This window comes from Leiobunum rupestre, chromosome 2 (assembly GCF_980474605.1).
Source record: "Leiobunum rupestre chromosome 2, qqLeiRupe1.1.hap1, whole genome shotgun sequence".
Classification (NCBI taxonomy): Eukaryota; Metazoa; Arthropoda; class Arachnida; order Opiliones; family Sclerosomatidae; genus Leiobunum; species Leiobunum rupestre.
Window position 1 is genome coordinate 7,343,217 of NC_143385.1, and position 22,662 is coordinate 7,365,878.

At 46.3% G+C, this 22,662-nt stretch overlaps 97 non-coding genes across 97 annotated transcripts; all 97 read left to right on the forward strand.

The window, feature by feature from the left end:
* Positions 1–28: 28 nt before the first annotated feature.
* Positions 29–101, forward strand: TRNAM-CAU (transfer RNA methionine (anticodon CAU)). The gene has a single exon. It is a non-coding gene; the product is annotated as a tRNA-Met (tRNA).
* Positions 102–307: 206 nt separating this feature from the next.
* On the forward strand, positions 308–380 carry TRNAI-UAU (transfer RNA isoleucine (anticodon UAU)). Its single transcript has one exon. It is a non-coding gene; the product is annotated as a tRNA-Ile (tRNA).
* Positions 381–585: 205 nt separating this feature from the next.
* TRNAM-CAU (transfer RNA methionine (anticodon CAU)) lies at positions 586–658 on the forward strand. Its single transcript has one exon. It is a non-coding gene; the product is annotated as a tRNA-Met (tRNA).
* A 484-nt stretch (positions 659–1,142) lies between these two features.
* TRNAM-CAU (transfer RNA methionine (anticodon CAU)) lies at positions 1,143–1,215 on the forward strand. Its single transcript has one exon. It is a non-coding gene; the product is annotated as a tRNA-Met (tRNA).
* A 64-nt stretch (positions 1,216–1,279) lies between these two features.
* On the forward strand, positions 1,280–1,352 carry TRNAM-CAU (transfer RNA methionine (anticodon CAU)). Its single transcript has one exon. It is a non-coding gene; the product is annotated as a tRNA-Met (tRNA).
* A 205-nt stretch (positions 1,353–1,557) lies between these two features.
* Positions 1,558–1,630, forward strand: TRNAM-CAU (transfer RNA methionine (anticodon CAU)). Its single transcript has one exon. It is a non-coding gene; the product is annotated as a tRNA-Met (tRNA).
* A 345-nt stretch (positions 1,631–1,975) lies between these two features.
* Positions 1,976–2,048, forward strand: TRNAM-CAU (transfer RNA methionine (anticodon CAU)). The gene has a single exon. It is a non-coding gene; the product is annotated as a tRNA-Met (tRNA).
* Positions 2,049–2,254: 206 nt separating this feature from the next.
* On the forward strand, positions 2,255–2,327 carry TRNAI-UAU (transfer RNA isoleucine (anticodon UAU)). Its single transcript has one exon. It is a non-coding gene; the product is annotated as a tRNA-Ile (tRNA).
* Positions 2,328–2,532: 205 nt separating this feature from the next.
* Positions 2,533–2,605, forward strand: TRNAM-CAU (transfer RNA methionine (anticodon CAU)). Its single transcript has one exon. It is a non-coding gene; the product is annotated as a tRNA-Met (tRNA).
* A 484-nt stretch (positions 2,606–3,089) lies between these two features.
* On the forward strand, positions 3,090–3,162 carry TRNAM-CAU (transfer RNA methionine (anticodon CAU)). The gene has a single exon. It is a non-coding gene; the product is annotated as a tRNA-Met (tRNA).
* A 342-nt stretch (positions 3,163–3,504) lies between these two features.
* Positions 3,505–3,577, forward strand: TRNAM-CAU (transfer RNA methionine (anticodon CAU)). Its single transcript has one exon. It is a non-coding gene; the product is annotated as a tRNA-Met (tRNA).
* A 205-nt stretch (positions 3,578–3,782) lies between these two features.
* Positions 3,783–3,855, forward strand: TRNAM-CAU (transfer RNA methionine (anticodon CAU)). Its single transcript has one exon. It is a non-coding gene; the product is annotated as a tRNA-Met (tRNA).
* Positions 3,856–4,061: 206 nt separating this feature from the next.
* TRNAM-CAU (transfer RNA methionine (anticodon CAU)) lies at positions 4,062–4,134 on the forward strand. The gene has a single exon. It is a non-coding gene; the product is annotated as a tRNA-Met (tRNA).
* A 205-nt stretch (positions 4,135–4,339) lies between these two features.
* On the forward strand, positions 4,340–4,413 carry TRNAM-CAU (transfer RNA methionine (anticodon CAU)). Its single transcript has one exon. It is a non-coding gene; the product is annotated as a tRNA-Met (tRNA).
* Positions 4,414–4,618: 205 nt separating this feature from the next.
* TRNAM-CAU (transfer RNA methionine (anticodon CAU)) lies at positions 4,619–4,691 on the forward strand. The gene has a single exon. It is a non-coding gene; the product is annotated as a tRNA-Met (tRNA).
* A 205-nt stretch (positions 4,692–4,896) lies between these two features.
* On the forward strand, positions 4,897–4,969 carry TRNAM-CAU (transfer RNA methionine (anticodon CAU)). The gene has a single exon. It is a non-coding gene; the product is annotated as a tRNA-Met (tRNA).
* A 205-nt stretch (positions 4,970–5,174) lies between these two features.
* On the forward strand, positions 5,175–5,247 carry TRNAM-CAU (transfer RNA methionine (anticodon CAU)). Its single transcript has one exon. It is a non-coding gene; the product is annotated as a tRNA-Met (tRNA).
* Positions 5,248–5,455: 208 nt separating this feature from the next.
* TRNAI-UAU (transfer RNA isoleucine (anticodon UAU)) lies at positions 5,456–5,528 on the forward strand. The gene has a single exon. It is a non-coding gene; the product is annotated as a tRNA-Ile (tRNA).
* A 66-nt stretch (positions 5,529–5,594) lies between these two features.
* Positions 5,595–5,667, forward strand: TRNAI-UAU (transfer RNA isoleucine (anticodon UAU)). The gene has a single exon. It is a non-coding gene; the product is annotated as a tRNA-Ile (tRNA).
* A 66-nt stretch (positions 5,668–5,733) lies between these two features.
* Positions 5,734–5,806, forward strand: TRNAI-UAU (transfer RNA isoleucine (anticodon UAU)). The gene has a single exon. It is a non-coding gene; the product is annotated as a tRNA-Ile (tRNA).
* A 66-nt stretch (positions 5,807–5,872) lies between these two features.
* On the forward strand, positions 5,873–5,945 carry TRNAM-CAU (transfer RNA methionine (anticodon CAU)). Its single transcript has one exon. It is a non-coding gene; the product is annotated as a tRNA-Met (tRNA).
* Positions 5,946–6,011: 66 nt separating this feature from the next.
* Positions 6,012–6,085, forward strand: TRNAM-CAU (transfer RNA methionine (anticodon CAU)). Its single transcript has one exon. It is a non-coding gene; the product is annotated as a tRNA-Met (tRNA).
* Positions 6,086–6,151: 66 nt separating this feature from the next.
* On the forward strand, positions 6,152–6,224 carry TRNAM-CAU (transfer RNA methionine (anticodon CAU)). The gene has a single exon. It is a non-coding gene; the product is annotated as a tRNA-Met (tRNA).
* Positions 6,225–6,290: 66 nt separating this feature from the next.
* Positions 6,291–6,363, forward strand: TRNAT-CGU (transfer RNA threonine (anticodon CGU)). The gene has a single exon. It is a non-coding gene; the product is annotated as a tRNA-Thr (tRNA).
* A 66-nt stretch (positions 6,364–6,429) lies between these two features.
* On the forward strand, positions 6,430–6,502 carry TRNAT-CGU (transfer RNA threonine (anticodon CGU)). Its single transcript has one exon. It is a non-coding gene; the product is annotated as a tRNA-Thr (tRNA).
* Positions 6,503–6,568: 66 nt separating this feature from the next.
* Positions 6,569–6,641, forward strand: TRNAM-CAU (transfer RNA methionine (anticodon CAU)). Its single transcript has one exon. It is a non-coding gene; the product is annotated as a tRNA-Met (tRNA).
* Positions 6,642–6,707: 66 nt separating this feature from the next.
* Positions 6,708–6,780, forward strand: TRNAM-CAU (transfer RNA methionine (anticodon CAU)). Its single transcript has one exon. It is a non-coding gene; the product is annotated as a tRNA-Met (tRNA).
* A 66-nt stretch (positions 6,781–6,846) lies between these two features.
* On the forward strand, positions 6,847–6,919 carry TRNAM-CAU (transfer RNA methionine (anticodon CAU)). The gene has a single exon. It is a non-coding gene; the product is annotated as a tRNA-Met (tRNA).
* Positions 6,920–7,263: 344 nt separating this feature from the next.
* On the forward strand, positions 7,264–7,336 carry TRNAI-UAU (transfer RNA isoleucine (anticodon UAU)). Its single transcript has one exon. It is a non-coding gene; the product is annotated as a tRNA-Ile (tRNA).
* Positions 7,337–7,402: 66 nt separating this feature from the next.
* Positions 7,403–7,475, forward strand: TRNAI-UAU (transfer RNA isoleucine (anticodon UAU)). Its single transcript has one exon. It is a non-coding gene; the product is annotated as a tRNA-Ile (tRNA).
* A 205-nt stretch (positions 7,476–7,680) lies between these two features.
* TRNAM-CAU (transfer RNA methionine (anticodon CAU)) lies at positions 7,681–7,753 on the forward strand. Its single transcript has one exon. It is a non-coding gene; the product is annotated as a tRNA-Met (tRNA).
* A 66-nt stretch (positions 7,754–7,819) lies between these two features.
* On the forward strand, positions 7,820–7,892 carry TRNAM-CAU (transfer RNA methionine (anticodon CAU)). Its single transcript has one exon. It is a non-coding gene; the product is annotated as a tRNA-Met (tRNA).
* Positions 7,893–8,236: 344 nt separating this feature from the next.
* TRNAI-UAU (transfer RNA isoleucine (anticodon UAU)) lies at positions 8,237–8,309 on the forward strand. The gene has a single exon. It is a non-coding gene; the product is annotated as a tRNA-Ile (tRNA).
* Positions 8,310–8,375: 66 nt separating this feature from the next.
* TRNAI-UAU (transfer RNA isoleucine (anticodon UAU)) lies at positions 8,376–8,448 on the forward strand. The gene has a single exon. It is a non-coding gene; the product is annotated as a tRNA-Ile (tRNA).
* Positions 8,449–8,653: 205 nt separating this feature from the next.
* Positions 8,654–8,726, forward strand: TRNAM-CAU (transfer RNA methionine (anticodon CAU)). Its single transcript has one exon. It is a non-coding gene; the product is annotated as a tRNA-Met (tRNA).
* A 484-nt stretch (positions 8,727–9,210) lies between these two features.
* On the forward strand, positions 9,211–9,283 carry TRNAM-CAU (transfer RNA methionine (anticodon CAU)). Its single transcript has one exon. It is a non-coding gene; the product is annotated as a tRNA-Met (tRNA).
* Positions 9,284–9,625: 342 nt separating this feature from the next.
* On the forward strand, positions 9,626–9,698 carry TRNAM-CAU (transfer RNA methionine (anticodon CAU)). The gene has a single exon. It is a non-coding gene; the product is annotated as a tRNA-Met (tRNA).
* Positions 9,699–9,903: 205 nt separating this feature from the next.
* Positions 9,904–9,976, forward strand: TRNAM-CAU (transfer RNA methionine (anticodon CAU)). Its single transcript has one exon. It is a non-coding gene; the product is annotated as a tRNA-Met (tRNA).
* A 206-nt stretch (positions 9,977–10,182) lies between these two features.
* TRNAM-CAU (transfer RNA methionine (anticodon CAU)) lies at positions 10,183–10,255 on the forward strand. The gene has a single exon. It is a non-coding gene; the product is annotated as a tRNA-Met (tRNA).
* A 205-nt stretch (positions 10,256–10,460) lies between these two features.
* Positions 10,461–10,534, forward strand: TRNAM-CAU (transfer RNA methionine (anticodon CAU)). Its single transcript has one exon. It is a non-coding gene; the product is annotated as a tRNA-Met (tRNA).
* Positions 10,535–10,739: 205 nt separating this feature from the next.
* TRNAM-CAU (transfer RNA methionine (anticodon CAU)) lies at positions 10,740–10,812 on the forward strand. The gene has a single exon. It is a non-coding gene; the product is annotated as a tRNA-Met (tRNA).
* Positions 10,813–11,017: 205 nt separating this feature from the next.
* Positions 11,018–11,090, forward strand: TRNAM-CAU (transfer RNA methionine (anticodon CAU)). Its single transcript has one exon. It is a non-coding gene; the product is annotated as a tRNA-Met (tRNA).
* A 205-nt stretch (positions 11,091–11,295) lies between these two features.
* Positions 11,296–11,368, forward strand: TRNAM-CAU (transfer RNA methionine (anticodon CAU)). Its single transcript has one exon. It is a non-coding gene; the product is annotated as a tRNA-Met (tRNA).
* A 208-nt stretch (positions 11,369–11,576) lies between these two features.
* TRNAI-UAU (transfer RNA isoleucine (anticodon UAU)) lies at positions 11,577–11,649 on the forward strand. The gene has a single exon. It is a non-coding gene; the product is annotated as a tRNA-Ile (tRNA).
* A 66-nt stretch (positions 11,650–11,715) lies between these two features.
* TRNAI-UAU (transfer RNA isoleucine (anticodon UAU)) lies at positions 11,716–11,788 on the forward strand. The gene has a single exon. It is a non-coding gene; the product is annotated as a tRNA-Ile (tRNA).
* Positions 11,789–11,854: 66 nt separating this feature from the next.
* On the forward strand, positions 11,855–11,927 carry TRNAI-UAU (transfer RNA isoleucine (anticodon UAU)). Its single transcript has one exon. It is a non-coding gene; the product is annotated as a tRNA-Ile (tRNA).
* A 66-nt stretch (positions 11,928–11,993) lies between these two features.
* On the forward strand, positions 11,994–12,066 carry TRNAM-CAU (transfer RNA methionine (anticodon CAU)). Its single transcript has one exon. It is a non-coding gene; the product is annotated as a tRNA-Met (tRNA).
* Positions 12,067–12,132: 66 nt separating this feature from the next.
* Positions 12,133–12,206, forward strand: TRNAM-CAU (transfer RNA methionine (anticodon CAU)). The gene has a single exon. It is a non-coding gene; the product is annotated as a tRNA-Met (tRNA).
* A 66-nt stretch (positions 12,207–12,272) lies between these two features.
* TRNAM-CAU (transfer RNA methionine (anticodon CAU)) lies at positions 12,273–12,345 on the forward strand. The gene has a single exon. It is a non-coding gene; the product is annotated as a tRNA-Met (tRNA).
* A 66-nt stretch (positions 12,346–12,411) lies between these two features.
* TRNAT-CGU (transfer RNA threonine (anticodon CGU)) lies at positions 12,412–12,484 on the forward strand. The gene has a single exon. It is a non-coding gene; the product is annotated as a tRNA-Thr (tRNA).
* A 66-nt stretch (positions 12,485–12,550) lies between these two features.
* On the forward strand, positions 12,551–12,623 carry TRNAT-CGU (transfer RNA threonine (anticodon CGU)). Its single transcript has one exon. It is a non-coding gene; the product is annotated as a tRNA-Thr (tRNA).
* A 66-nt stretch (positions 12,624–12,689) lies between these two features.
* Positions 12,690–12,762, forward strand: TRNAM-CAU (transfer RNA methionine (anticodon CAU)). Its single transcript has one exon. It is a non-coding gene; the product is annotated as a tRNA-Met (tRNA).
* A 66-nt stretch (positions 12,763–12,828) lies between these two features.
* On the forward strand, positions 12,829–12,901 carry TRNAM-CAU (transfer RNA methionine (anticodon CAU)). Its single transcript has one exon. It is a non-coding gene; the product is annotated as a tRNA-Met (tRNA).
* Positions 12,902–12,967: 66 nt separating this feature from the next.
* Positions 12,968–13,040, forward strand: TRNAM-CAU (transfer RNA methionine (anticodon CAU)). Its single transcript has one exon. It is a non-coding gene; the product is annotated as a tRNA-Met (tRNA).
* Positions 13,041–13,382: 342 nt separating this feature from the next.
* Positions 13,383–13,455, forward strand: TRNAM-CAU (transfer RNA methionine (anticodon CAU)). The gene has a single exon. It is a non-coding gene; the product is annotated as a tRNA-Met (tRNA).
* Positions 13,456–13,660: 205 nt separating this feature from the next.
* On the forward strand, positions 13,661–13,734 carry TRNAM-CAU (transfer RNA methionine (anticodon CAU)). Its single transcript has one exon. It is a non-coding gene; the product is annotated as a tRNA-Met (tRNA).
* A 205-nt stretch (positions 13,735–13,939) lies between these two features.
* On the forward strand, positions 13,940–14,012 carry TRNAM-CAU (transfer RNA methionine (anticodon CAU)). The gene has a single exon. It is a non-coding gene; the product is annotated as a tRNA-Met (tRNA).
* A 205-nt stretch (positions 14,013–14,217) lies between these two features.
* On the forward strand, positions 14,218–14,290 carry TRNAM-CAU (transfer RNA methionine (anticodon CAU)). The gene has a single exon. It is a non-coding gene; the product is annotated as a tRNA-Met (tRNA).
* A 205-nt stretch (positions 14,291–14,495) lies between these two features.
* TRNAM-CAU (transfer RNA methionine (anticodon CAU)) lies at positions 14,496–14,568 on the forward strand. The gene has a single exon. It is a non-coding gene; the product is annotated as a tRNA-Met (tRNA).
* Positions 14,569–14,776: 208 nt separating this feature from the next.
* Positions 14,777–14,849, forward strand: TRNAI-UAU (transfer RNA isoleucine (anticodon UAU)). Its single transcript has one exon. It is a non-coding gene; the product is annotated as a tRNA-Ile (tRNA).
* A 66-nt stretch (positions 14,850–14,915) lies between these two features.
* On the forward strand, positions 14,916–14,988 carry TRNAI-UAU (transfer RNA isoleucine (anticodon UAU)). Its single transcript has one exon. It is a non-coding gene; the product is annotated as a tRNA-Ile (tRNA).
* Positions 14,989–15,054: 66 nt separating this feature from the next.
* On the forward strand, positions 15,055–15,127 carry TRNAI-UAU (transfer RNA isoleucine (anticodon UAU)). Its single transcript has one exon. It is a non-coding gene; the product is annotated as a tRNA-Ile (tRNA).
* Positions 15,128–15,193: 66 nt separating this feature from the next.
* Positions 15,194–15,266, forward strand: TRNAM-CAU (transfer RNA methionine (anticodon CAU)). The gene has a single exon. It is a non-coding gene; the product is annotated as a tRNA-Met (tRNA).
* A 66-nt stretch (positions 15,267–15,332) lies between these two features.
* Positions 15,333–15,406, forward strand: TRNAM-CAU (transfer RNA methionine (anticodon CAU)). Its single transcript has one exon. It is a non-coding gene; the product is annotated as a tRNA-Met (tRNA).
* A 66-nt stretch (positions 15,407–15,472) lies between these two features.
* TRNAM-CAU (transfer RNA methionine (anticodon CAU)) lies at positions 15,473–15,545 on the forward strand. Its single transcript has one exon. It is a non-coding gene; the product is annotated as a tRNA-Met (tRNA).
* A 66-nt stretch (positions 15,546–15,611) lies between these two features.
* Positions 15,612–15,684, forward strand: TRNAT-CGU (transfer RNA threonine (anticodon CGU)). The gene has a single exon. It is a non-coding gene; the product is annotated as a tRNA-Thr (tRNA).
* Positions 15,685–15,750: 66 nt separating this feature from the next.
* Positions 15,751–15,823, forward strand: TRNAT-CGU (transfer RNA threonine (anticodon CGU)). Its single transcript has one exon. It is a non-coding gene; the product is annotated as a tRNA-Thr (tRNA).
* A 66-nt stretch (positions 15,824–15,889) lies between these two features.
* Positions 15,890–15,962, forward strand: TRNAM-CAU (transfer RNA methionine (anticodon CAU)). Its single transcript has one exon. It is a non-coding gene; the product is annotated as a tRNA-Met (tRNA).
* A 66-nt stretch (positions 15,963–16,028) lies between these two features.
* Positions 16,029–16,101, forward strand: TRNAM-CAU (transfer RNA methionine (anticodon CAU)). Its single transcript has one exon. It is a non-coding gene; the product is annotated as a tRNA-Met (tRNA).
* A 66-nt stretch (positions 16,102–16,167) lies between these two features.
* Positions 16,168–16,240, forward strand: TRNAM-CAU (transfer RNA methionine (anticodon CAU)). The gene has a single exon. It is a non-coding gene; the product is annotated as a tRNA-Met (tRNA).
* A 342-nt stretch (positions 16,241–16,582) lies between these two features.
* Positions 16,583–16,655, forward strand: TRNAM-CAU (transfer RNA methionine (anticodon CAU)). The gene has a single exon. It is a non-coding gene; the product is annotated as a tRNA-Met (tRNA).
* A 205-nt stretch (positions 16,656–16,860) lies between these two features.
* Positions 16,861–16,933, forward strand: TRNAM-CAU (transfer RNA methionine (anticodon CAU)). The gene has a single exon. It is a non-coding gene; the product is annotated as a tRNA-Met (tRNA).
* A 206-nt stretch (positions 16,934–17,139) lies between these two features.
* Positions 17,140–17,212, forward strand: TRNAM-CAU (transfer RNA methionine (anticodon CAU)). Its single transcript has one exon. It is a non-coding gene; the product is annotated as a tRNA-Met (tRNA).
* A 205-nt stretch (positions 17,213–17,417) lies between these two features.
* On the forward strand, positions 17,418–17,491 carry TRNAM-CAU (transfer RNA methionine (anticodon CAU)). The gene has a single exon. It is a non-coding gene; the product is annotated as a tRNA-Met (tRNA).
* A 66-nt stretch (positions 17,492–17,557) lies between these two features.
* Positions 17,558–17,630, forward strand: TRNAM-CAU (transfer RNA methionine (anticodon CAU)). Its single transcript has one exon. It is a non-coding gene; the product is annotated as a tRNA-Met (tRNA).
* A 66-nt stretch (positions 17,631–17,696) lies between these two features.
* Positions 17,697–17,769, forward strand: TRNAM-CAU (transfer RNA methionine (anticodon CAU)). Its single transcript has one exon. It is a non-coding gene; the product is annotated as a tRNA-Met (tRNA).
* A 205-nt stretch (positions 17,770–17,974) lies between these two features.
* On the forward strand, positions 17,975–18,047 carry TRNAM-CAU (transfer RNA methionine (anticodon CAU)). The gene has a single exon. It is a non-coding gene; the product is annotated as a tRNA-Met (tRNA).
* A 66-nt stretch (positions 18,048–18,113) lies between these two features.
* On the forward strand, positions 18,114–18,186 carry TRNAM-CAU (transfer RNA methionine (anticodon CAU)). The gene has a single exon. It is a non-coding gene; the product is annotated as a tRNA-Met (tRNA).
* A 66-nt stretch (positions 18,187–18,252) lies between these two features.
* TRNAM-CAU (transfer RNA methionine (anticodon CAU)) lies at positions 18,253–18,325 on the forward strand. The gene has a single exon. It is a non-coding gene; the product is annotated as a tRNA-Met (tRNA).
* A 69-nt stretch (positions 18,326–18,394) lies between these two features.
* On the forward strand, positions 18,395–18,467 carry TRNAL-CAA (transfer RNA leucine (anticodon CAA)). The gene has a single exon. It is a non-coding gene; the product is annotated as a tRNA-Leu (tRNA).
* Positions 18,468–18,674: 207 nt separating this feature from the next.
* TRNAM-CAU (transfer RNA methionine (anticodon CAU)) lies at positions 18,675–18,747 on the forward strand. The gene has a single exon. It is a non-coding gene; the product is annotated as a tRNA-Met (tRNA).
* Positions 18,748–18,953: 206 nt separating this feature from the next.
* TRNAM-CAU (transfer RNA methionine (anticodon CAU)) lies at positions 18,954–19,026 on the forward strand. Its single transcript has one exon. It is a non-coding gene; the product is annotated as a tRNA-Met (tRNA).
* Positions 19,027–19,093: 67 nt separating this feature from the next.
* TRNAM-CAU (transfer RNA methionine (anticodon CAU)) lies at positions 19,094–19,166 on the forward strand. Its single transcript has one exon. It is a non-coding gene; the product is annotated as a tRNA-Met (tRNA).
* A 66-nt stretch (positions 19,167–19,232) lies between these two features.
* Positions 19,233–19,305, forward strand: TRNAM-CAU (transfer RNA methionine (anticodon CAU)). Its single transcript has one exon. It is a non-coding gene; the product is annotated as a tRNA-Met (tRNA).
* Positions 19,306–19,373: 68 nt separating this feature from the next.
* On the forward strand, positions 19,374–19,446 carry TRNAM-CAU (transfer RNA methionine (anticodon CAU)). Its single transcript has one exon. It is a non-coding gene; the product is annotated as a tRNA-Met (tRNA).
* Positions 19,447–19,512: 66 nt separating this feature from the next.
* On the forward strand, positions 19,513–19,585 carry TRNAM-CAU (transfer RNA methionine (anticodon CAU)). The gene has a single exon. It is a non-coding gene; the product is annotated as a tRNA-Met (tRNA).
* Positions 19,586–20,068: 483 nt separating this feature from the next.
* TRNAM-CAU (transfer RNA methionine (anticodon CAU)) lies at positions 20,069–20,141 on the forward strand. Its single transcript has one exon. It is a non-coding gene; the product is annotated as a tRNA-Met (tRNA).
* Positions 20,142–20,207: 66 nt separating this feature from the next.
* Positions 20,208–20,280, forward strand: TRNAM-CAU (transfer RNA methionine (anticodon CAU)). Its single transcript has one exon. It is a non-coding gene; the product is annotated as a tRNA-Met (tRNA).
* A 66-nt stretch (positions 20,281–20,346) lies between these two features.
* Positions 20,347–20,419, forward strand: TRNAM-CAU (transfer RNA methionine (anticodon CAU)). The gene has a single exon. It is a non-coding gene; the product is annotated as a tRNA-Met (tRNA).
* Positions 20,420–20,626: 207 nt separating this feature from the next.
* Positions 20,627–20,699, forward strand: TRNAM-CAU (transfer RNA methionine (anticodon CAU)). Its single transcript has one exon. It is a non-coding gene; the product is annotated as a tRNA-Met (tRNA).
* Positions 20,700–21,184: 485 nt separating this feature from the next.
* Positions 21,185–21,257, forward strand: TRNAM-CAU (transfer RNA methionine (anticodon CAU)). The gene has a single exon. It is a non-coding gene; the product is annotated as a tRNA-Met (tRNA).
* Positions 21,258–21,323: 66 nt separating this feature from the next.
* Positions 21,324–21,396, forward strand: TRNAM-CAU (transfer RNA methionine (anticodon CAU)). The gene has a single exon. It is a non-coding gene; the product is annotated as a tRNA-Met (tRNA).
* Positions 21,397–21,462: 66 nt separating this feature from the next.
* Positions 21,463–21,535, forward strand: TRNAM-CAU (transfer RNA methionine (anticodon CAU)). The gene has a single exon. It is a non-coding gene; the product is annotated as a tRNA-Met (tRNA).
* Positions 21,536–21,601: 66 nt separating this feature from the next.
* TRNAM-CAU (transfer RNA methionine (anticodon CAU)) lies at positions 21,602–21,674 on the forward strand. The gene has a single exon. It is a non-coding gene; the product is annotated as a tRNA-Met (tRNA).
* A 66-nt stretch (positions 21,675–21,740) lies between these two features.
* Positions 21,741–21,813, forward strand: TRNAM-CAU (transfer RNA methionine (anticodon CAU)). The gene has a single exon. It is a non-coding gene; the product is annotated as a tRNA-Met (tRNA).
* A 485-nt stretch (positions 21,814–22,298) lies between these two features.
* On the forward strand, positions 22,299–22,371 carry TRNAM-CAU (transfer RNA methionine (anticodon CAU)). The gene has a single exon. It is a non-coding gene; the product is annotated as a tRNA-Met (tRNA).
* A 205-nt stretch (positions 22,372–22,576) lies between these two features.
* On the forward strand, positions 22,577–22,649 carry TRNAM-CAU (transfer RNA methionine (anticodon CAU)). The gene has a single exon. It is a non-coding gene; the product is annotated as a tRNA-Met (tRNA).
* Positions 22,650–22,662: the final 13 nt, after the last annotated feature.

A 22,662-nucleotide genomic window follows, 5' to 3' on the forward strand; every position in this document is an offset into this window, starting at 1 on the left:
AAAATTTCCGTTCAATTAATTCTCAACCGCCTCGATAGCGCAGACGGCAGCGCGTCAGTCTCATAATCTGAAGGTCGTGAGTTCGATCCTCACTCGGGTCACGATCTTTTTCCTCCACATTTGGAAACGATTAAAAACATTTTTTTCCCGTTCAATGCTCTCTCAACCGCCTTGATAGCGCAGACGGCAGCGCGTCAGTCTCAAAATCTGAAGGTCGAGAGTTCTATCCTCACTCGGGTCACGATCTTTTTCCTCCACATTTGGAAACGATTAAAAAGAAGAATTTCCGTTCAATTGACTCTCAACCGCCTCGATAGCGCAGACGGTAGCGCGTCAGTCTTATAATCTGAAGGTCGTGAGTTCGATCCTCACTCGGGGCACGATCTTTTTCCTCCACATTTGGAAACGATTAAAAAGAAAAATTTCCGTTCAATTAATTCTCAACCGCCTCGATAGCGCAGACGGCAGCGCGTCAGTCTCATAATATGAAGGTCGTGAGTTCGATCTTCACTCGGGGCACGACCTTTTTCCTCCACATTTGGAAACGATTAAAAAGAAAAATTTCCGTTCAATTAATTCTCAACCGCCTCGATAGCGCAGACGGCAGCGCGTCAGTCTCATAATCTGAAGGTCGTGAGTTCGATCTTCACTCGGGGCACGATCTTTTTCCTCCACATTTGGAAACGATTAAAAAGAAAAATTTCCGTTCAATTAATTCTCAACCGCCTCGATAGCGCAGACGGCAGCGCGTCAGTCTCATAATATGAAGGTCGTGAGTTCGATCTTCACTCGGGGCACGACCTTTTTCCTCCACATTTGGAAACGATTAAAAACATTTTTTTCCCGTTCAATCTTCTCTCAACCGCCTCGATAGCGCAGACGGCGGCGCGTCAGTCACATAATCTGAAGGTCGTGAGTTCGATCCTCACTCGGGGCACGATCTTTTTCCTCCACATTTGGAAACGATTAAAAAGAAAAATTTCCGTTCAATTAATTCTCAACCGCCTCGATAGCGCAGACGGCAGCGCGTCAGTCTCATAATATGAAGGTCGTGAGTTCGATCTTCACTCGGGGCACGACCTTTTTCCTCCACATTTGGAAACGATTAAAAAGAAAAATTTCCGTTCAATTAATTCTCAACCGCCTCGATAGCGCAGACGGCAGCGCGTCAGTCTCATAATCTGAAGGTCGTGAGTTCGATCTTCACTCGGGGCACGATCTTTTTCCTCCACATTTGGAAACGATTAAAAAAAAATTTCCGTTCAACTCGCTTTCAACCGCCTCGGTAGCGCAGGCGGCAGCGCGTCAGTCTCATAATCTGAAGGTCGTGAGTTCGATCCTCACTCGGGGCACGAGATTTTGCCTTCACATTTGGAAACGAGTAAAAAGAAAATTTTCTGTTCAATTAACTTTCAACCGCCTCGATAGCGCAGACGGCAGCGCGTCAGTCTCATAAGCTGAAGGTCGTGAGTTAGATCTTCACTCGGGGCACGACCTTTTTCCTCCACATTTGGAAACGATCAAAAAGAAAAATTTCCGTTCAATTCACTCTCATCCGCCTCGATAGCGCAGACGGCAGCGCGTCAGTCTCATAATCTGAAGGTCGTGAGTTCGATCCTCACTCGGGGCACGATCTTTTTCCTCCACATTTGGAAATGATAAAAAAGAAAAATTTCCGTTCAATCGTCTCTCAACCGCTTCGATAGCGCAGACGGTAGCGCGTCAGTCTCATAATCTGCAGGTCGTGAGTTCGATCTTCACTCGGGGCACGACCTTTTTCCTCCACATTTGGAAACGATTAAAAACATTTTTTTCCCGTTCAATCTTCTCTCAACCGCCTCGATAGCGCAGACGGCGGCGCGTCAGTCACATAATCTGAAGGTCGTGAGTTCGATCCTCACTCGGGGCACGATCTTTTTCCTCCACATTTGGAAACGATTAAAAAGAAAAATTTCCGTTCAATTAATTCTCAACCGCCTCGATAGCGCAGACGGCAGCGCGTCAGTCTCATAATCTGAAGGTCGTGAGTTCGATCCTCACTCGGGTCACGATCTTTTTCCTCCACATTTGGAAACGATTAAAAACATTTTTTTCCCGTTCAATGCTCTCTCAACCGCCTTGATAGCGCAGACGGCAGCGCGTCAGTCTCAAAATCTGAAGGTCGAGAGTTCTATCCTCACTCGGGTCACGATCTTTTTCCTCCACATTTGGAAACGATTAAAAAGAAGAATTTCCGTTCAATTGACTCTCAACCGCCTCGATAGCGCAGACGGTAGCGCGTCAGTCTTATAATCTGAAGGTCGTGAGTTCGATCCTCACTCGGGGCACGATCTTTTTCCTCCACATTTGGAAACGATTAAAAAGAAAAATTTCCGTTCAATTAATTCTCAACCGCCTCGATAGCGCAGACGGCAGCGCGTCAGTCTCATAATATGAAGGTCGTGAGTTCGATCTTCACTCGGGGCACGACCTTTTTCCTCCACATTTGGAAACGATTAAAAAGAAAAATTTCCGTTCAATTAATTCTCAACCGCCTCGATAGCGCAGACGGCAGCGCGTCAGTCTCATAATCTGAAGGTCGTGAGTTCGATCTTCACTCGGGGCACGATCTTTTTCCTCCACATTTGGAAACGATTAAAAAGAAAAATTTCCGTTCAATTAATTCTCAACCGCCTCGATAGCGCAGACGGCAGCGCGTCAGTCTCATAATATGAAGGTCGTGAGTTCGATCTTCACTCGGGGCACGACCTTTTTCCTCCACATTTGGAAACGATTAAAAACATTTTTTTCCCGTTCAATCTTCTCTCAACCGCCTCGATAGCGCAGACGGCGGCGCGTCAGTCACATAATCTGAAGGTCGTGAGTTCGATCCTCACTCGGGGCACGATCTTTTTCCTCCACATTTGGAAACGATTAAAAAGAAAAATTTCCGTTCAATTAATTCTCAACCGCCTCGATAGCGCAGACGGCAGCGCGTCAGTCTCATAATATGAAGGTCGTGAGTTCGATCTTCACTCGGGGCACGACCTTTTTCCTCCACATTTGGAAACGATTAAAAAGAAAAATTTCCGTTCAATTAATTCTCAACCGCCTCGATAGCGCAGACGGCAGCGCGTCAGTCTCATAATCTGAAGGTCGTGAGTTCGATCTTCACTCGGGGCACGACCTTTTTCCTCCACATTTGGAAACGATTAAAAAGAAAAATTTCCGTTCAATTAACTCTCAACCGCCTCGATAGCGCAGACGGCAGCGCGTCAGTCTCATAATCTGCAGGTCGTGAGTTCGATCTTCACTCGGGTCACGATAATTTTCCTAAACATTCGGAAACTATTAAAAACATTTTTTCCCCGTTATTTAACTCTCAACCGCCTCGATAGCGCAGACGGCAGCGCGTCAGTCTCATAATCTGAAGGTCGTGACTTCGATCTTCACTCGGGGCACGATCTTTTTCCTCCACATTTGGAAACGATTAAAAAAAAATTTCCGTTCAACTCGCTTTCAACCGCCTCGGTAGCGCAGGCGGCAGCGCGTCAGTCTCATAATCTGAAGGTCGTGAGTTCGATCCTCACTCGGGGCACGAGATTTTGCCTTCACATTTGGAAACGAGTAAAAAGAAAATTTTCTGTTCAATTAACTTTCAACCGCCTCGATAGCGCAGACGGCAGCGCGTCAGTCTCATAAGCTGAAGGTCGTGAGTTAGATCTTCACTCGGGGCACGACCTTTTTCCTCCACATTTGGAAACGATCAAAAAGAAAAATTTCCGTTCAATTCACTCTCATCCGCCTCGATAGCGCAGACGGCAGCGCGTCAGTCTCATAATCTGAAGGTCGTGAGTTCGATCCTCACTCGGGGCACGATCTTTTTCCTCCACATTTGGAAATGATAAAAAAGAAAAATTTCCGTTCAATCGTCTCTCAACCGCTTCGATAGCGCAGACGGTAGCGCGTCAGTCTCATAATCTGCAGGTCGTGAGTTCGATCTTCACTCGGGTCACGATCTTTTTCCTCCACATTTGGAAACGATTAAAAACATTTTTTTCCCGTTCAATCTTCTCTCAACCGCCTCGATAGCGCAGACGGCAGCGCGTCAGTCTCATAATCTGAAGGTCGTGAGTTCGATCCTCACTCGGGGCACGATCTTTTTCCTCCACATTTGGAAACGATTAAAAAGAAAAATTTCCGTTCAATTGTCTCTCAACCGGCTCGATAGCGCAGACGGCAGCGCGTCAGTCTCATAATCTGAAGGTCGTTAGTTCGATCTTCACTCGGGGCACGATCTTTTTCCTCCACATTTGGAAACGATCAAAAAGAAAAATTTCCGTTCAATTCACTCTCATCCGCCTCGATAGCGCAGACGGCAGCGCGTCAGTCTCATAATCTGAAGGTCGTGAGTTCGATCCTCACTCGGGGTCACGATCTTTTTCCTCCACATTTGGAAACGATTAAAAAGATAAATTTTCCTTCAATTATTTCTCAACCGCCTCGATAGCGCAGACGGCAGCGCGTCAGTCTCATAATCTGTAGGTCGTGAGTTCGATCTTCACTCGGGGCACGACCTTTTTCCTCCACATTTGGAAACGATTAAAAAGAAAAATTTCCGTTCAATTAATTCTCAACCGCCTCGATAGCGCAGACGGCAGCGCGTCAGTCTCATAATCTGAAGGTCGTGAGTTCGATCTTCACTCGGGGCACGACCTTTTTCCTCCACATTTGGAAACGATTAAAAAGAAAAATTTCCGTTCAATTAATTCTCAACCGCCTCGATAGCGCAGACGGCAGCGCGTCAGTCTCATAATCTGAAGGTCGTGAGTTCGATCTGCACTCGGGGCACGACCTTTTTCCTCCACATTTGGAAACGATTAAAAAGAAAAATTTCGGTTCAATTAATTCTCAACCGCCTCGATAGCGCAGACGGCAGCGCGTCAGTCTCATAATCTGAAGGTCGTGAGTTCGATCTTCACTCGGGGCACGACCTTTTTCCTCCACATTTAGAAACGATTAAAAAGAAAAATTTCCGTTCAATTAATTCTCAACCGCCTCGATAGCGCAGACCGCAGCGCGTCAGTCTCATAATCTGAAGGTCGTGAGTTCGATCTTCACTCGAGGCACGACCTTTTTCCTCCACATTTGGAAACGATTAAAAAGAAAAATTTCCGTTCAATTAATTCTCAACCGCCTCGATAGCGCAGACGGCAGCGCGTCAGTCTCATAATCTGAAGGTCGTGAGTTCGATCTTCACTCGAGGCACGACCTTTTTCCTCCACATTTGGAAACGATTAAAAAGAAAAATTTCCGTCGTTCAATTAAAACTCAATCGCATCGATAGCGCAGACGGCAGCGCGTCAGTCTCAAAATCTGAAGGTCGAGAGTTCTATCCTCACTCGGGTCACGATCTTTTTCCTCCACATTTGGAAACGATTAAAAAGAAGAATTTCCGTTCAATTGACTCTCAACCGCCTCGATAGCGCAGACGGTAGCGCGTCAGTCTTATAATCTGAAGGTCGTGAGTTCGATCCTCACTCGGGTCACGATCTTTTTCCTCCACATTTGGAAACGATTAAAAAGAAGAATTTCCGTTCAATTGACTCTCAACCGCCTCGACAGCGCAGACGGTAGCGCGTCAGTCTTATAATCTGAAGGTCGTGAGTTCGATCCTCACTCGGGTCACGATCTTTTTCCTCCACATTTGGAAACGATTAAAAAGAAGAATTTCCGTTCAATTGACTCTCAACCACCTCGATAGCGCAGACGGTAGCGCGTCAGTCTTATAATCTGAAGGTCGTGAGTTCGATCCTCACTCGGGTCACGATCTTTTTCCTCCACATTTGGAAACGATTAAAAAGTAGAATTTCCGTTCAATTGACTCTCAACCGCCTCGATAGCGCAGACGGTAGCGCGTCAGTCTCATAATCTGAAGGTCGTGAGTTCGATCTTCACTCGGGGCACGATCTTTTTCCTCCACATTTGGAAACGATCAAAAAGAAAAATTTCCGTTCAATTCACTCTCATCCGCCTCGATGGCGCAGACGGCAGCGCGTCAGTCTCATAATCTGAAGGTCGTGAGTTCGATCCTCACTCGGGGTCACGATCTTTTTCCTCCACATTTGGAAACGATTAAAAAGATAAATTTTCCTTCAATTATCTCTCAACCGCCTCGATAGCGCAGACGGCAGCGCGTCAGTCTCATAATCTGAAGGTCGTGAGTTCGATCTTCACTCGGGGCACGACCTTTTTCCTCCACATTTGGAAACGATTAAAAAGAAAAATTTCCGTTCAATTAATTCTCAACCGCCTCGATAGCGCAGACGGCAGCGCGTCAGTCTCGTAATCTGAAGGTCGTGAGTTCGATCTTCACTCGGGGCACGACCTTTTTCCTCCACATTTGGAAACGATTAAAAAGAAAAATTTCCGTTCAATTAATTCTCAACCGCCTCGATAGCGCAGACGGCAGCGCGTCAGTCTCGTAATCTGAAGGTCGTGAGTTCGATCTTCACTCGGGGCACGACCTTTTTCCTCCACATTTGGAAACGATTAAAAAGAAAAATTTCCGTTCAATTAATTCTCAACCGCCTCGATAGCGCAGACGGCAGCGCGTCAGTCTCATAATCTGAAGGTCGTGAGTTCGATCTTCACTCGGGGCACGACCTTTTTCCTCCACATTTGGAAACGATTAAAAAGAAAAATTTCCGTTCAATTAATTCTCAACCGCCTCGATAGCGCAGACGGCAGCGCGTCAGTCTCATAATCTGAAGGTCGTGAGTTCGATCTTCACTCGGGGCACGACCTTTTTCCTCCACATTTGGAAACGATTAAAAAGAAAAATTTCCGTTCAATTAATTCTCAACCGCCTCGATAGCGCAGACGGCAGCGCGTCAGTCTCATAATCTGAAGGTCGTGAGTTCGATCTTCACTCGGGGCACGACCTTTTTCCTCCACATTTGGAAACGATTAAAAAGAAAAATTTCCGTTCAATTAACTCCCAACCGCCTCGATAGCGCAGACGGCAGCGCGTCAGTCTCATAATCTGCAGGTCGTGAGTTCGATCTTCACTCGGGTCACGATAATTTTCCTAAACATTCGGAAACTATTAAAAACATTTTTTCCCCGTTATTTAACTCTCAACCGCCTCGATAGCGCAGACGGCAGCGCGTCAGTCTCATAATCTGAAGGTCGTTACTTCGATCTTCACTCGGGTCACGATCTTTTTCCTCCACATTTGGAAACGATTAAAAAGAAGAATTTCCGTTCAATTGACTCTCAACCGCCTCGATAGCGCAGACGGTAGCGCGTCAGTCTTATAATCTGAAGGTCGTGAGTTCGATCCTCACTCGGGTCACGATCTTTTTCCTCCACATTTGGAAACGATTAAAAAGAAGAATTTCCGTTCAATTGACTCTCAACCGCCTCGACAGCGCAGACGGTAGCGCGTCAGTCTTATAATCTGAAGGTCGTGAGTTCGATCCTCACTCGGGGCACGATCTTTTTCCTCCACATTTGGAAACGATTAAAAAGAAAAATTTCCGTTCAATTAATTCTCAACCGCCTCGATAGCGCAGACGGCAGCGCGTCAGTCTCATAATATGAAGGTCGTGAGTTCGATCTTCACTCGGGGCACGACCTTTTTCCTCCACATTTGGAAACGATTAAAAAGAAAAATTTCCGTTCAATTAATTCTCAACCGCCTCGATAGCGCAGACGGCAGCGCGTCAGTCTCATAATCTGAAGGTCGTGAGTTCGATCTTCACTCGGGGCACGACCTTTTTCCTCCACATTTGGAAACGATTAAAAAGAAAAATTTCCGTTCAATTAATTCTCAACCGCCTCGATAGCGCAGACGGCAGCGCGTCAGTCTCATAATCTGAAGGTCGTGAGTTCGATCTTCACTCGGGGCACGACCTTTTTCCTCCACATTTGGAAACGATTAAAAAGAAAAATTTCCGTTCAATTAACTCCCAACCGCCTCGATAGCGCAGACGGCAGCGCGTCAGTCTCATAATCTGCAGGTCGTGAGTTCGATCTTCACTCGGGTCACGATAATTTTCCTAAACATTCGGAAACTATTAAAAACATTTTTTCCCCGTTATTTAACTCTCAACCGCCTCGATAGCGCAGACGGCAGCGCGTCAGTCTCATAATCTGAAGGTCGTTACTTCGATCTTCACTCGGGTCACGATCTTTTTCCTCCACATTTGGAAACGATTAAAAAGAAGAATTTCCGTTCAATTGACTCTCAACCGCCTCGATAGCGCAGACGGTAGCGCGTCAGTCTTATAATCTGAAGGTCGTGAGTTCGATCCTCACTCGGGTCACGATCTTTTTCCTCCACATTTGGAAACGATTAAAAAGAAGAATTTCCGTTCAATTGACTCTCAACCGCCTCGACAGCGCAGACGGTAGCGCGTCAGTCTTATAATCTGAAGGTCGTGAGTTCGATCCTCACTCGGGGCACGATCTTTTTCCTCCACATTTGGAAACGATTAAAAAGAAAAATTTCCGTTCAATTAATTCTCAACCGCCTCGATAGCGCAGACGGCAGCGCGTCAGTCTCATAATATGAAGGTCGTGAGTTCGATCTTCACTCGGGGCACGACCTTTTTCCTCCACATTTGGAAACGATTAAAAAGAAAAATTTCCGTTTAATTAATTCTCAACCGCCTCGATAGCGCAGACGGCAGCGCGTCAGTCTCATAATCTGAAGGTCGTGAGTTCGATCTTCACTCGGGGCACGATCTTTTTCCTCCACATTTGGAAACGATTAAAAAGAAAAATTTCCGTTCAATTAATTCTCAACCGCCTCGATAGCGCAGACGGCAGCGCGTCAGTCTCATAATATGAAGGTCGTGAGTTCGATCTTCACTCGGGGCACGACCTTTTTCCTCCACATTTGGAAACGATTAAAAACATTTTTTTCCCGTTCAATCTTCTCTCAACCGCCTCGATAGCGCAGACGGCGGCGCGTCAGTCACATAATCTGAAGGTCGTGAGTTCGATCCTCACTCGGGGCACGATCTTTTTCCTCCACATTTGGAAACGATTAAAAAGAAAAATTTCCGTTCAATTAATTCTCAACCGCCTCGATAGCGCAGACGGCAGCGCGTCAGTCTCATAATATGAAGGTCGTGAGTTCGATCTTCACTCGGGGCACGACCTTTTTCCTCCACATTTGGAAACGATTAAAAAGAAAAATTTCCGTTCAATTAATTCTCAACCGCCTCGATAGCGCAGACGGCAGCGCGTCAGTCTCATAATCTGAAGGTCGTGAGTTCGATCTTCACTCGGGGCACGACCTTTTTCCTCCACATTTGGAAACGATTAAAAAGAAAAATTTCCGTTCAATTAACTCTCAACCGCCTCGATAGCGCAGACGGCAGCGCGTCAGTCTCATAATCTGCAGGTCGTGAGTTCGATCTTCACTCGGGTCACGATAATTTTCCTAAACATTCGGAAACTATTAAAAACATTTTTTCCCCGTTATTTAACTCTCAACCGCCTCGATAGCGCAGACGGCAGCGCGTCAGTCTCATAATCTGAAGGTCGTGACTTCGATCTTCACTCGGGGCACGATCTTTTTCCTCCACATTTGGAAACGATTAAAAAAAAATTTCCGTTCAACTCGCTTTCAACCGCCTCGGTAGCGCAGGCGGCAGCGCGTCAGTCTCATAATCTGAAGGTCGTGAGTTCGATCCTCACTCGGGGCACGAGATTTTGCCTTCACATTTGGAAACGAGTAAAAAGAAAATTTTCTGTTCAATTAACTTTCAACCGCCTCGATAGCGCAGACGGCAGCGCGTCAGTCTCATAAGCTGAAGGTCGTGAGTTAGATCTTCACTCGGGGCACGACCTTTTTCCTCCACATTTGGAAACGATCAAAAAGAAAAATTTCCGTTCAATTCACTCTCATCCGCCTCGATAGCGCAGACGGCAGCGCGTCAGTCTCATAATCTGAAGGTCGTGAGTTCGATCCTCACTCGGGGCACGATCTTTTTCCTCCACATTTGGAAATGATAAAAAAGAAAAATTTCCGTTCAATCGTCTCTCAACCGCTTCGATAGCGCAGACGGTAGCGCGTCAGTCTCATAATCTGCAGGTCGTGAGTTCGATCTTCACTCGGGTCACGATCTTTTTCCTCCACATTTGGAAACGATTAAAAACATTTTTTTCCCGTTCAATCTTCTCTCAACCGCCTCGATAGCGCAGACGGCAGCGCGTCAGTCTCATAATCTGAAGGTCGTGAGTTCGATCCTCACTCGGGGCACGATCTTTTTCCTCCACATTTGGAAACGATTAAAAAGAAAAATTTCCGTTCAATTGTCTCTCAACCGGCTCGATAGCGCAGACGGCAGCGCGTCAGTCTCATAATCTGAAGGTCGTTAGTTCGATCTTCACTCGGGGCACGATCTTTTTCCTCCACATTTGGAAACGATCAAAAAGAAAAATTTCCGTTCAATTCACTCTCATCCGCCTCGATAGCGCAGACGGCAGCGCGTCAGTCTCATAATCTGAAGGTCGTGAGTTCGATCCTCACTCGGGGTCACGATCTTTTTCCTCCACATTTGGAAACGATTAAAAAGATAAATTTTCCTTCAATTATTTCTCAACCGCCTCGATAGCGCAGACGGCAGCGCGTCAGTCTCATAATCTGTAGGTCGTGAGTTCGATCTTCACTCGGGGCACGACCTTTTTCCTCCACATTTGGAAACGATTAAAAAGAAAAATTTCCGTTCAATTAATTCTCAACCGCCTCGATAGCGCAGACGGCAGCGCGTCAGTCTCATAATCTGAAGGTCGTGAGTTCGATCTTCACTCGGGGCACGACCTTTTTCCTCCACATTTGGAAACGATTAAAAAGAAAAATTTCCGTTCAATTAATTCTCAACCGCCTCGATAGCGCAGACGGCAGCGCGTCAGTCTCATAATCTGAAGGTCGTGAGTTCGATCTGCACTCGGGGCACGACCTTTTTCCTCCACATTTGGAAACGATTAAAAAGAAAAATTTCGGTTCAATTAATTCTCAACCGCCTCGATAGCGCAGACGGCAGCGCGTCAGTCTCATAATCTGAAGGTCGTGAGTTCGATCTTCACTCGGGGCACGACCTTTTTCCTCCACATTTAGAAACGATTAAAAAGAAAAATTTCCGTTCAATTAATTCTCAACCGCCTCGATAGCGCAGACCGCAGCGCGTCAGTCTCATAATCTGAAGGTCGTGAGTTCGATCTTCACTCGAGGCACGACCTTTTTCCTCCACATTTGGAAACGATTAAAAAGAAAAATTTCCGTTCAATTAATTCTCAACCGCCTCGATAGCGCAGACGGCAGCGCGTCAGTCTCATAATCTGAAGGTCGTGAGTTCGATCTTCACTCGAGGCACGACCTTTTTCCTCCACATTTGGAAACGATTAAAAAGAAAAATTTCCGTCGTTCAATTAAAACTCAATCGCATCGATAGCGCAGACGGCAGCGCGTCAGTCTCAAAATCTGAAGGTCGAGAGTTCTATCCTCACTCGGGTCACGATCTTTTTCCTCCACATTTGGAAACGATTAAAAAGAAGAATTTCCGTTCAATTGACTCTCAACCGCCTCGATAGCGCAGACGGTAGCGCGTCAGTCTTATAATCTGAAGGTCGTGAGTTCGATCCTCACTCGGGTCACGATCTTTTTCCTCCACATTTGGAAACGATTAAAAAGAAGAATTTCCGTTCAATTGACTCTCAACCGCCTCGACAGCGCAGACGGTAGCGCGTCAGTCTTATAATCTGAAGGTCGTGAGTTCGATCCTCACTCGGGTCACGATCTTTTTCCTCCACATTTGGAAACGATTAAAAAGAAGAATTTCCGTTCAATTGACTCTCAACCACCTCGATAGCGCAGACGGTAGCGCGTCAGTCTTATAATCTGAAGGTCGTGAGTTCGATCCTCACTCGGGTCACGATCTTTTTCCTCCACATTTGGAAACGATTAAAAAGTAGAATTTCCGTTCAATTGACTCTCAACCGCCTCGATAGCGCAGACGGTAGCGCGTCAGTCTCATAATCTGAAGGTCGTGAGTTCGATCTTCACTCGGGGCACGATCTTTTTCCTCCACATTTGGAAACGATCAAAAAGAAAAATTTCCGTTCAATTCACTCTCATCCGCCTCGATGGCGCAGACGGCAGCGCGTCAGTCTCATAATCTGAAGGTCGTGAGTTCGATCCTCACTCGGGGTCACGATCTTTTTCCTCCACATTTGGAAACGATTAAAAAGATAAATTTTCCTTCAATTATCTCTCAACCGCCTCGATAGCGCAGACGGCAGCGCGTCAGTCTCATAATCTGAAGGTCGTGAGTTCGATCTTCACTCGGGGCACGACCTTTTTCCTCCACATTTGGAAACGATTAAAAAGAAAAATTTCCGTTCAATTAATTCTCAACCGCCTCGATAGCGCAGACGGCAGCGCGTCAGTCTCGTAATCTGAAGGTCGTGAGTTCGATCTTCACTCGGGGCACGACCTTTTTCCTCCACATTTGGAAACGATTAAAAAGAAAAATTTCCGTTCAATTAATTCTCAACCGCCTCGATAGCGCAGACGGCAGCGCGTCAGTCTCGTAATCTGAAGGTCGTGAGTTCGATCTTCACTCGGGGCACGACCTTTTTCCTCCACATTTGGAAACGATTAAAAAGAAAAATTTCCGTTCAATTAATTCTCAACCGCCTCGATAGCGCAGACGGCAGCGCGTCAGTCTCATAATCTGAAGGTCGTGAGTTCGATCTTCACTCGGGGCACGACCTTTTTCCTCCACATTTGGAAACGATTAAAAAGAAAAATTTCCGTTCAATTAATTCTCAACCGCCTCGATAGCGCAGACGGCAGCGCGTCAGTCTCATAATCTGAAGGTCGTGAGTTCGATCTTCACTCGGGGCACGACCTTTTTCCTCCACATTTGGAAACGATTAAAAAGAAAAATTTCCGTTCAATTAATTCTCAACCGCCTCGATAGCGCAGACGGCAGCGCGTCAGTCTCATAATCTGAAGGTCGTGAGTTCGATCTTCACTCGGGGCACGACCTTTTTCCTCCACATTTGGAAACGATTAAAAAGAAAAATTTCCGTTCAATTAACTCCCAACCGCCTCGATAGCGCAGACGGCAGCGCGTCAGTCTCATAATCTGCAGGTCGTGAGTTCGATCTTCACTCGGGTCACGATAATTTTCCTAAACATTCGGAAACTATTAAAAACATTTTTTCCCCGTTATTTAACTCTCAACCGCCTCGATAGCGCAGACGGCAGCGCGTCAGTCTCATAATCTGAAGGTCGTTACTTCGATCTTCACTCGGGGCACGATCTTTTTCCTCCACATTTGGAAACGATTAAAAAAAAATTTCCGTTCAACTCGCTTTCAACCGCCTCGGTAGCGCAGGCGGCAGCGCGTCAGTCTCATAATCTGAAGGTCGTGAGTTCGATCCTCACTCGGGGCACGATCTTTTTCCTCCACATTTGGAAACGATTAAAAAGAAAAATTTCCGTTCAATTGTCTCTCAACCGGCTCGATAGCGCAGACGGCAGCGCGTCAGTCTCATAATCTGAAGGTCGTTAGTTCGATCTTCACTCGGGGCACGATCTTTTTCCTCCACATTTGGAAACGATCAAAAAGAAAAATTTCCGTTCAATTCACTCTCATCCGCCTCGATAGCGCAGACGGCAGCGCGTCAGTCTCATAATCTGAAGGTCGTGAGTTCGATCCTCACTCGGGGTCACGATCTTTTTCCTCCACATTTGGAAACGATTAAAAAGATAAATTTTCCTTCAATTATTTCTCAACCGCCTCGATAGCGCAGACGGCAGCGCGTCAGTCTCATAATCTGTAGGTCGTGAGTTCGATCTTCACTCGGGGCACGACCTTTTTCCTCCACATTTGGAAACGATTAAAAAGAAAAATTTCCGTTCAATTAATTCTCAACCGCCTCGATAGCGCAGACGGCAGCGCGTCAGTCTCATAATCTGAAGGTCGTGAGTTCGATCTTCACTCGGGGCACGACCTTTTTCCTCCACATTTGGAAACGATTAAAAAGAAAAATTTCCGTTCAATTAATTCTCAACCGCCTCGATAGCGCAGACGGCAGCGCGTCAGTCTCATAATCTGAAGGTCGTGAGTTCGATCTGCACTCGGGGCACGACCTTTTTCCTCCACATTTGGAAACGATTAAAAAGAAAAATTTCGGTTCAATTAATTCTCAACCGCCTCGATAGCGCAGACGGCAGCGCGTCAGTCTCATAATCTGAAGGTCGTGAGTTCGATCTTCACTCGGGGCACGACCTTTTTCCTCCACATTTAGAAACGATTAAAAAGAAAAATTTCCGTTCAATTAATTCTCAACCGCCTCGATAGCGCAGACCGCAGCGCGTCAGTCTCATAATCTGAAGGTCGTGAGTTCGATCTTCACTCGAGGCACGACCTTTTTCCTCCACATTTGGAAACGATTAAAAAGAAAAATTTCCGTTCAATTAATTCTCAACCGCCTCGATAGCGCAGACGGCAGCGCGTCAGTCTCATAATCTGAAGGTCGTGAGTTCGATCTTCACTCGAGGCACGACCTTTTTCCTCCACATTTGGAAACGATTAAAAAGAAAAATTTCCGTCGTTCAATTAAAACTCAATCGCATCGATAGCGCAGACGGCAGCGCGTCAGTCTCAAAATCTGAAGGTCGAGAGTTCTATCCTCACTCGGGTCACGATCTTTTTCCTCCACATTTGGAAACGATTAAAAAGAAGAATTTCCGTTCAATTGACTCTCAACCGCCTCGATAGCGCAGACGGTAGCGCGTCAGTCTTATAATCTGAAGGTCGTGAGTTCGATCCTCACTCGGGTCACGATCTTTTTCCTCCACATTTGGAAACGATTAAAAAGAAGAATTTCCGTTCAATTGACTCTCAACCGCCTCGACAGCGCAGACGGTAGCGCGTCAGTCTTATAATCTGAAGGTCGTGAGTTCGATCCTCACTCGGGTCACGATCTTTTTCCTCCACATTTGGAAACGATTAAAAAGAAGAATTTCCGTTCAATTGACTCTCAACCACCTCGATAGCGCAGACGGTAGCGCGTCAGTCTTATAATCTGAAGGTCGTGAGTTCGATCCTCACTCGGGTCACGATCTTTTTCCTCCACATTTGGAAACGATTAAAAAGTAGAATTTCCGTTCAATTGACTCTCAACCGCCTCGATAGCGCAGACGGTAGCGCGTCAGTCTCATAATCTGAAGGTCGTGAGTTCGATCTTCACTCGGGGCACGATCTTTTTCCTCCACATTTGGAAACGATCAAAAAGAAAAATTTCCGTTCAATTCACTCTCATCCGCCTCGATGGCGCAGACGGCAGCGCGTCAGTCTCATAATCTGAAGGTCGTGAGTTCGATCCTCACTCGGGGTCACGATCTTTTTCCTCCACATTTGGAAACGATTAAAAAGATAAATTTTCCTTCAATTATCTCTCAACCGCCTCGATAGCGCAGACGGCAGCGCGTCAGTCTCATAATCTGAAGGTCGTGAGTTCGATCTTCACTCGGGGCACGACCTTTTTCCTCCACATTTGGAAACGATTAAAAAGAAAAATTTCCGTTCAATTAATTCTCAACCGCCTCGATAGCGCAGACGGCAGCGCGTCAGTCTCGTAATCTGAAGGTCGTGAGTTCGATCTTCACTCGGGGCACGACCTTTTTCCTCCACATTTGGAAACGATTAAAAAGAAAAATTTCCGTTCAATTAATTCTCAACCGCCTCGATAGCGCAGACGGCAGCGCGTCAGTCTCGTAATCTGAAGGTCGTGAGTTCGATCTTCACTCGGGGCACGACCTTTTTCCTCCACATTTGGAAACGATTAAAAAGAAAAATTTCCGTTCAATTAATTCTCAACCGCCTCGATAGCGCAGACGGCAGCGCGTCAGTCTCATAATCTGAAGGTCGTGAGTTCGATCTTCACTCGGGGCACGACCTTTTTCCTCCACATTTGGAAACGATTAAAAAGAAAAATTTCCGTTCAATTAATTCTCAACCGCCTCGATAGCGCAGACGGCAGCGCGTCAGTCTCATAATCTGAAGGTCGTGAGTTCGATCTTCACTCGGGGCACGACCTTTTTCCTCCACATTTGGAAACGATTAAAAAGAAAAATTTCCGTTCAATTAATTCTCAACCGCCTCGATAGCGCAGACGGCAGCGCGTCAGTCTCATAATCTGAAGGTCGTGAGTTCGATCTTCACTCGGGGCACGACCTTTTTCCTCCACATTTGGAAACGATTAAAAAGAAAAATTTCCGTTCAATTAACTCCCAACCGCCTCGATAGCGCAGACGGCAGCGCGTCAGTCTCATAATCTGCAGGTCGTGAGTTCGATCTTCACTCGGGTCACGATAATTTTCCTAAACATTCGGAAACTATTAAAAACATTTTTTCCCCGTTATTTAACTCTCAACCGCCTCGATAGCGCAGACGGCAGCGCGTCAGTCTCATAATCTGAAGGTCGTTACTTCGATCTTCACTCGGGGCACGATCTTTTTCCTCCACATTTGGAAACGATTAAAAAAAAATTTCCGTTCAACTCGCTTTCAACCGCCTCGGTAGCGCAGGCGGCAGCGCGTCAGTCTCATAATCTGAAGGTCGTGAGTTCGATCCTCACTCGGGGCACGAGATTTTGCCTTCACATTTGGAAACGAGTAAAAAGAAAATTTTCTGTTCAATTAACTTTCAACCGCCTCGATAGCGCAGACGGCAGCGCGTCAGTCTCATAAGCTGAAGGTCGTGAGTTAGATCTTCACTCGGGGCACGACCTTTTTCCTCCACATTTGGAAACGATCAAAAAGAAAAATTTCCGTTCAATTCACTCTCATCCGCCTCGATAGCGCAGACGGCAGCGCGTCAGTCTCATAATCTGAAGGTCGTGAGTTCGATCCTCACTCGGGGCACGATCTTTTTCCTCCACATTTGGAAATGATAAAAAAGAAAAATTTCCGTTCAATCGTCTCTCAACCGCTTCGATAGCGCAGACGGTAGCGCGTCAGTCTCATAATCTGCAGGTCGTGAGTTCGATCTTCACTCGGGTCACGATCTTTTTCCTCCACATTTGGAAACGATTAAAAACATTTTTTTCCCGTTCAATCTTCTCTCAACCGCCTCGATAGCGCAGACGGCAGCGCGTCAGTCTCATAATCTGAAGGTCGTGAGTTCGATCCTCACTCGGGGCACGATCTTTTTCCTCCACATTTGGAAACGATTAAAAAGAAAAATTTCCGTTCAATTGTCTCTCAACCGGCTCGATAGCGCAGACGGCAGCGCGTCAGTCTCATAATCTGAAGGTCGTTAGTTCGATCTTCACTCGGGGCACGATCTTTTTCCTCCACATTTGGAAACGATCAAAAAGAAAAATTTCCGTTCAATTCACTCTCATCCGCCTCGATAGCGCAGACGGCAGCGCGTCAGTCTCATAATCTGAAGGTCGTGAGTTCGATCCTCACTCGGGGTCACGATCTTTTTCCTCCACATTTGGAAACGATTAAAAAGATAAATTTTCCTTCAACTATCTCTCAACCGCCTCGATAGCGCAGACGGCAGCGCGTCAGTCTCATAATCTGAAGGTCGTGAGTTCGATCTTCACTCGGGGCACGACCTTTTTCCTCCACATTTGGAAACGATTAAAAAGAAAAATTTCCGTTCAATTAATTCTCAACCGCCTCGATAGCGCAGACGGCAGCGCGTCAGTCTCATAATCTGAAGGTCGTGAGTTCGATCTTCACTCGGGGCACGACCTTTTTCCTCCACATTTGGAAACGATTAAAAAGAAAAATTTCCGTTCAATTAATTCTCAACCGCCTCGATAGCGCAGACGGCAGCGCGTCAGTCTCATAATCTGAAGGTCGTGAGTTCGATCTGCACTCGGGGCACGACCTTTTTCCTCCACATTTGGAAACGATTAAAAAGAAAAATTTCGGTTCAATTAATTCTCAACCGCCTCGATAGCGCAGACGGCAGCGCGTCAGTCTCATAATCTGAAGGTCGTGAGTTCGATCTTCACTCGGGGCACGACCTTTTTCCTCCACATTTAGAAACGATTAAAAAGAAAAATTTCCGTTCAATTAATTCTCAACCGCCTCGATAGCGCAGACGGCAGCGCGTCAGTCTCATAATCTGAAGGTCGTGAGTTCGATCTTCACTCGAGGCACGACCTTTTTCCTCCACATTTGGAAACGATTAAAAAGAAAAATTTCCGTTCAATAAATTCTCAACCGCCTCGATAGCGCAGACGGCAGCGCGTCAGTCTCATAATCTGAAGGTCGTGAGTTCGATCTTCACTCGAGGCACGACCTTTTTCCTCCACATTTGGAAACGATTAAAAAGAAAAATTTCCGTCGTTCAATTAAAACTCAATCGCATCGATAGCGCAGACGGCAGCGCGTCAGTCTCAAAATCTGAAGGTCGTGAGTTCGATCCTCACTCGGGGCACGAGCTTTTGCCTCCACATTTGGAAACGATTAAAAAGAAAAATTTCCGTTCAATCAACTCTCAACCGCCTCGATAGCGCAGACGGCAGCGCGTCAGTCTCATAATCCGAAGGTCGTGAGTTCGATCTTCACTCGGGGCACGATATTTTTCCTCCATATTTGGAAACGATTAAAAAAAAATTTTCCGTCGTTCAATTAAACCTCAATCGCATCGATAGCGCAGACGGCAGCGCGTCAGTCTCATAATCTGAAGGTCGTGAGTTCGATCCTCACTCGGGGCACGAGCTTTTGCCTCCACATTTGGAAACGATTAAAAAGAAAAATTTCCGTTCAATTAACTCTCAACCGCCTCGATAGCGCAGACGGCAGCGCGTCAGTCTCATAATCTGCAGGTCGTGAGTTCGATCTTCACTCGGGTCACGATAATTTTCCTAAACATTCGGAAACTATTAAAAACATTTTTTTCCCGTTTAATTATCACTTAACCGCCTCGATAGCGCAGACGGCAGCGCGTCAGTCTCATAATCTGAAGGTCGTGAGTTCGATCCTCACTCGGGGCACGATCTATTTCCTCCACATTTGGAAACGATTCAAACCATTTTTTCCCCGTTCAAATCACTCTCAACCGCCTCGATAGCGCAGACGGCAGCGCGTCAGTCTCATAATCTGAAGGTCGTGAGTTCGATCCTCACTCGGGGCACGATATTTTTCCTCCACATTTGGAAACGATTAAAAAGAAAATTTTCCGTTCAATTAACTTTCAACCGCCTCGATAGCGCAGACGGCAGCGCGTCAGTCTCATAATCTGAAGGTCGTGAGTTCGATCCTCACTCGGGGCACGAGCTTTTGCCTCCACATTTGGAAACGATTAAAAACATTTTTTTCCCGTTCAATTTTCTTTTCAGCCGCCTCGATAGCGCAGACGGCAGCGCGTCAGTCTCATAATCTGAAAGTCGTGAGTTCGATCCTCACTCGGGACACGAGCTTTTGCCTCCACATTTGGAAACGATTAAAAAGAAAAATTTCCGTTCAATTAACTCTTAACCGCCTCGATAGCGCAGACAGCAGCGCGTCAGTCTCATAATCTGAAGGTCGTGAGTTCGATCCTCACTCGGGGCACGAGCTTTTGCCTCCACATTTGGAAACGATTAAAAAGATAAATTTTCCTTCAATTATCTCTCAACCGCCTCGATAGCGCAGACGGCAGCGCGTCAGTCTCATAATCTGAAGGTCGTGAGTTCGATCCTCACTCTTGGCACGAGCTTTTGCCTCCACATTTGGAAACGATTAAAAAGAAAATTTTCTGTTCAATTAGCTCTCAACCGCCTCGATAGCGCAGACGGCAGCGCGTCAGTCTCATAAACTGAAGGTCGTGAGTTCGATCCTCACTCTTGGCACGAGCTTTTGCCTCCACATTTGGAAACGATTAAAAAGAAAATTTTCTGTTCAATTAGTTTTCAACCCGCTCGATAGCGCAGACGGCAGCGCGTCAGTCTCATAATCTGAAAGTCGTGAGTTTAATCCTCACTCGGGGCACGAGCTTTTGCCTCCACGTTTTGAAACGATTAAAAAGAAAATTTTCCGTTCAATTAACTCTCAACCGCCTCGATAGCGCAGACGGCAGCGCGTCAGTCTCATAATCTGAAAGTCGTGAGTTCGATCCTCACTCGGGACACGAGCTTTTGCCTCCACATTTGGAAACGATTAAAAAGAAAAATTTCCGTTCAATTAACTCTTAACCGCCTCGATAGCGCAGACAGCAGCGCGTCAGTCTCATAATCTGAAGGTCGTGAGTTCGATCCTCACTCGGGGCACGAGCTTTTGCCTCCACATTTGGAAACGATTAAAAAGAAAATTTTCCGTTCAATCAACTCTCAACCGCCTCGATAGCGCAGACGGCAGCGCGTCAGTCTCATAATCTGAAGGTCGTGAGTTCGATCCTCACTCGGGGCACGATATTTTTCCTCCACATTTGGAAACGATTAAAAACATTTTTTTCCCGTTCAATTTTCTTTTCAACCGCCTCGATAGCGCAGACGGCAGTGCGTCCGTCTCATAATCTGAAGGTCGTGAGTTCGATCCTCACTCGGGGCACGATATTTTTCCTCCACATTTGGAAACGATTAAAAAGAAAATTTTCCGTTCAATTATCTTTCAACCGCCTCGATAGCGCAGACGGCAGCGCGTCAGTCTCATAATCTGAAGGTCGTGAGTTCGATCCTCACTCGCGGCACGAGCTTTTGCCTCCACATTTGGAAACGATTAAAAAGAAAATTTTCTGTTCAATTAGCTCTCAACCGCCTCGATAGCGCAGACGGCAGTGCGTCAGTCTCATAATCTGAAGGTCGTGAGTTAGATCCTCCCTCGGGGCACGAGCTTTTGCCTCCACATTTGGAAAATGTTAAAAAGAAAAATTTCCGTTCAATTAACTCTTAACCGCCTCGATAGCGCAGACAGCAGCGCGTCAGTCTCATAATCTGAAGGTCGTGAGTTCGATCCTCACTCGGGTCACGATCTTTTTCCTAAACATTTGGAAACGATTAAAAACATTTTTTTCCCGTTCAATTTTCTTTTCAACCGCCTCGATAGCGCAGACGGCAGTGCGTCCGTCTCATAATCTGAAGGTCGTGAGTTCGATCCTCACTCGGGGCACGATATTTTTCCTCCACATTTGGAAACGATTAAACATAAAATTTTCCGTTCAATTATCTTTCAACCGCCTCGATAGCGCAGACGGCAGCGCGTCAGTCTCATAATCTGAAGGTCGTGAGTTCGATTCTCACTCGGGGCACGAGCTTTTGCCTCCACATTTGGAAACAATTTAAAAGAAAATTTTCTGTTCAATTAGCTCTCAACCGCCTCGATAGCGCAGACGGCAGCGCGTCAGTCTCATAATCTGAAGGTCGTGAGTTCGATCCTCACTCGCGGCACGAGCTTTTGCCTCCACATTTGGAAACGATTAAAAAGAAAATTTTCTGTTCAATTAGCTCTCAACCGCCTCGATAGCGCAGACGGCAGCGCGTCAGTCTCATAATCTGAAAGTCGTGAGTTCGATCCTCACTCGGGGCACGAGCTTTTGCCTCCACGTTTTGAAACAATTAAAAAGAAAATTTTCCGTTCAATTAACTCTCAACCGCCTCGATAGCGCAGACGGCAGCGCGTCAGTCTCATAATCTGAAAGTCGTGAGTTCGATCCTCACTCGGGGCACGAGCTTTTGCCTGCACATTTTGAAACGATTAAAAAGAAAATTTTCCGTTCAATTAACTCTGAAACGCCTCGATAGCGCAGACGGCAGCGCGTCAGTCTCATAATCTGAAGGTCGTGAGTTCGATCCTCACTCGCGGCACGAGCTTTTGCCTCCACATTTGGAAACGATTAAAAAGAAAATTTTCTGTTCAATTAGCTCTCAACCGCCTCGATAGCGCAGACGGCAGTGCGTCAGTCTCATAATCTGAAGGTCGTGAGTTAGATCCTCCCTCGGGGCACGAGCTTTTGCCTCCACATTTGGAAAATGTTAAAAAGAAAAATTTCCGTTCAATTAACTCTTAACCGCCTCGATAGCGCAGACAGCAGCGCGTCAGTCTCATAATCTGAAGGTCGTGAGTTCGATCCTCACTCGGGTCACGATCTTTTTCCTAAACATTTGGAAACGATTAAAAACATTTTTTTCCCGTTCAATTTTCTTTTCAACCGCCTCGATAGCGCAGACGGCAGTGCGTCCGTCTCATAATCTGAAGGTCGTGAGTTCGATCCTCACTCGGGGCACGATATTTTTCCTCCACATTTGGAAACGATTAAACAGAAAATTTTCCGTTCAATTATCTTTCAACCGCCTCGATAGCGCAGACGGCAGCGCGTCAGTCTCATAATCTGAAGGTCGTGAGTTCGATCCTCACTCGGGGCACGAGCTTTTGCCTCCACATTTGGAAACGATTAAAAAGAAAATTTTCCGTTCAATTAACTCTCAACCGCCTCGATAGCGCAGACGGCAGTGCGTCAGTCTCATAATCTAAAGGTCGTGAGTTCGATCCTCACTCGGGGCACGAGCTTTTGCCTCCACATTTGGAAACGACTAAAAAGAAAATTTTCCGTTCAATTAACTCTCAACCGCCTCGATAGCGCAGACGGCAGCGCGTCAGTCTCATAATCTGAAAGTCGTGAGTTCGATCCTCACTCGGGGCACGAGCTTTTGCCT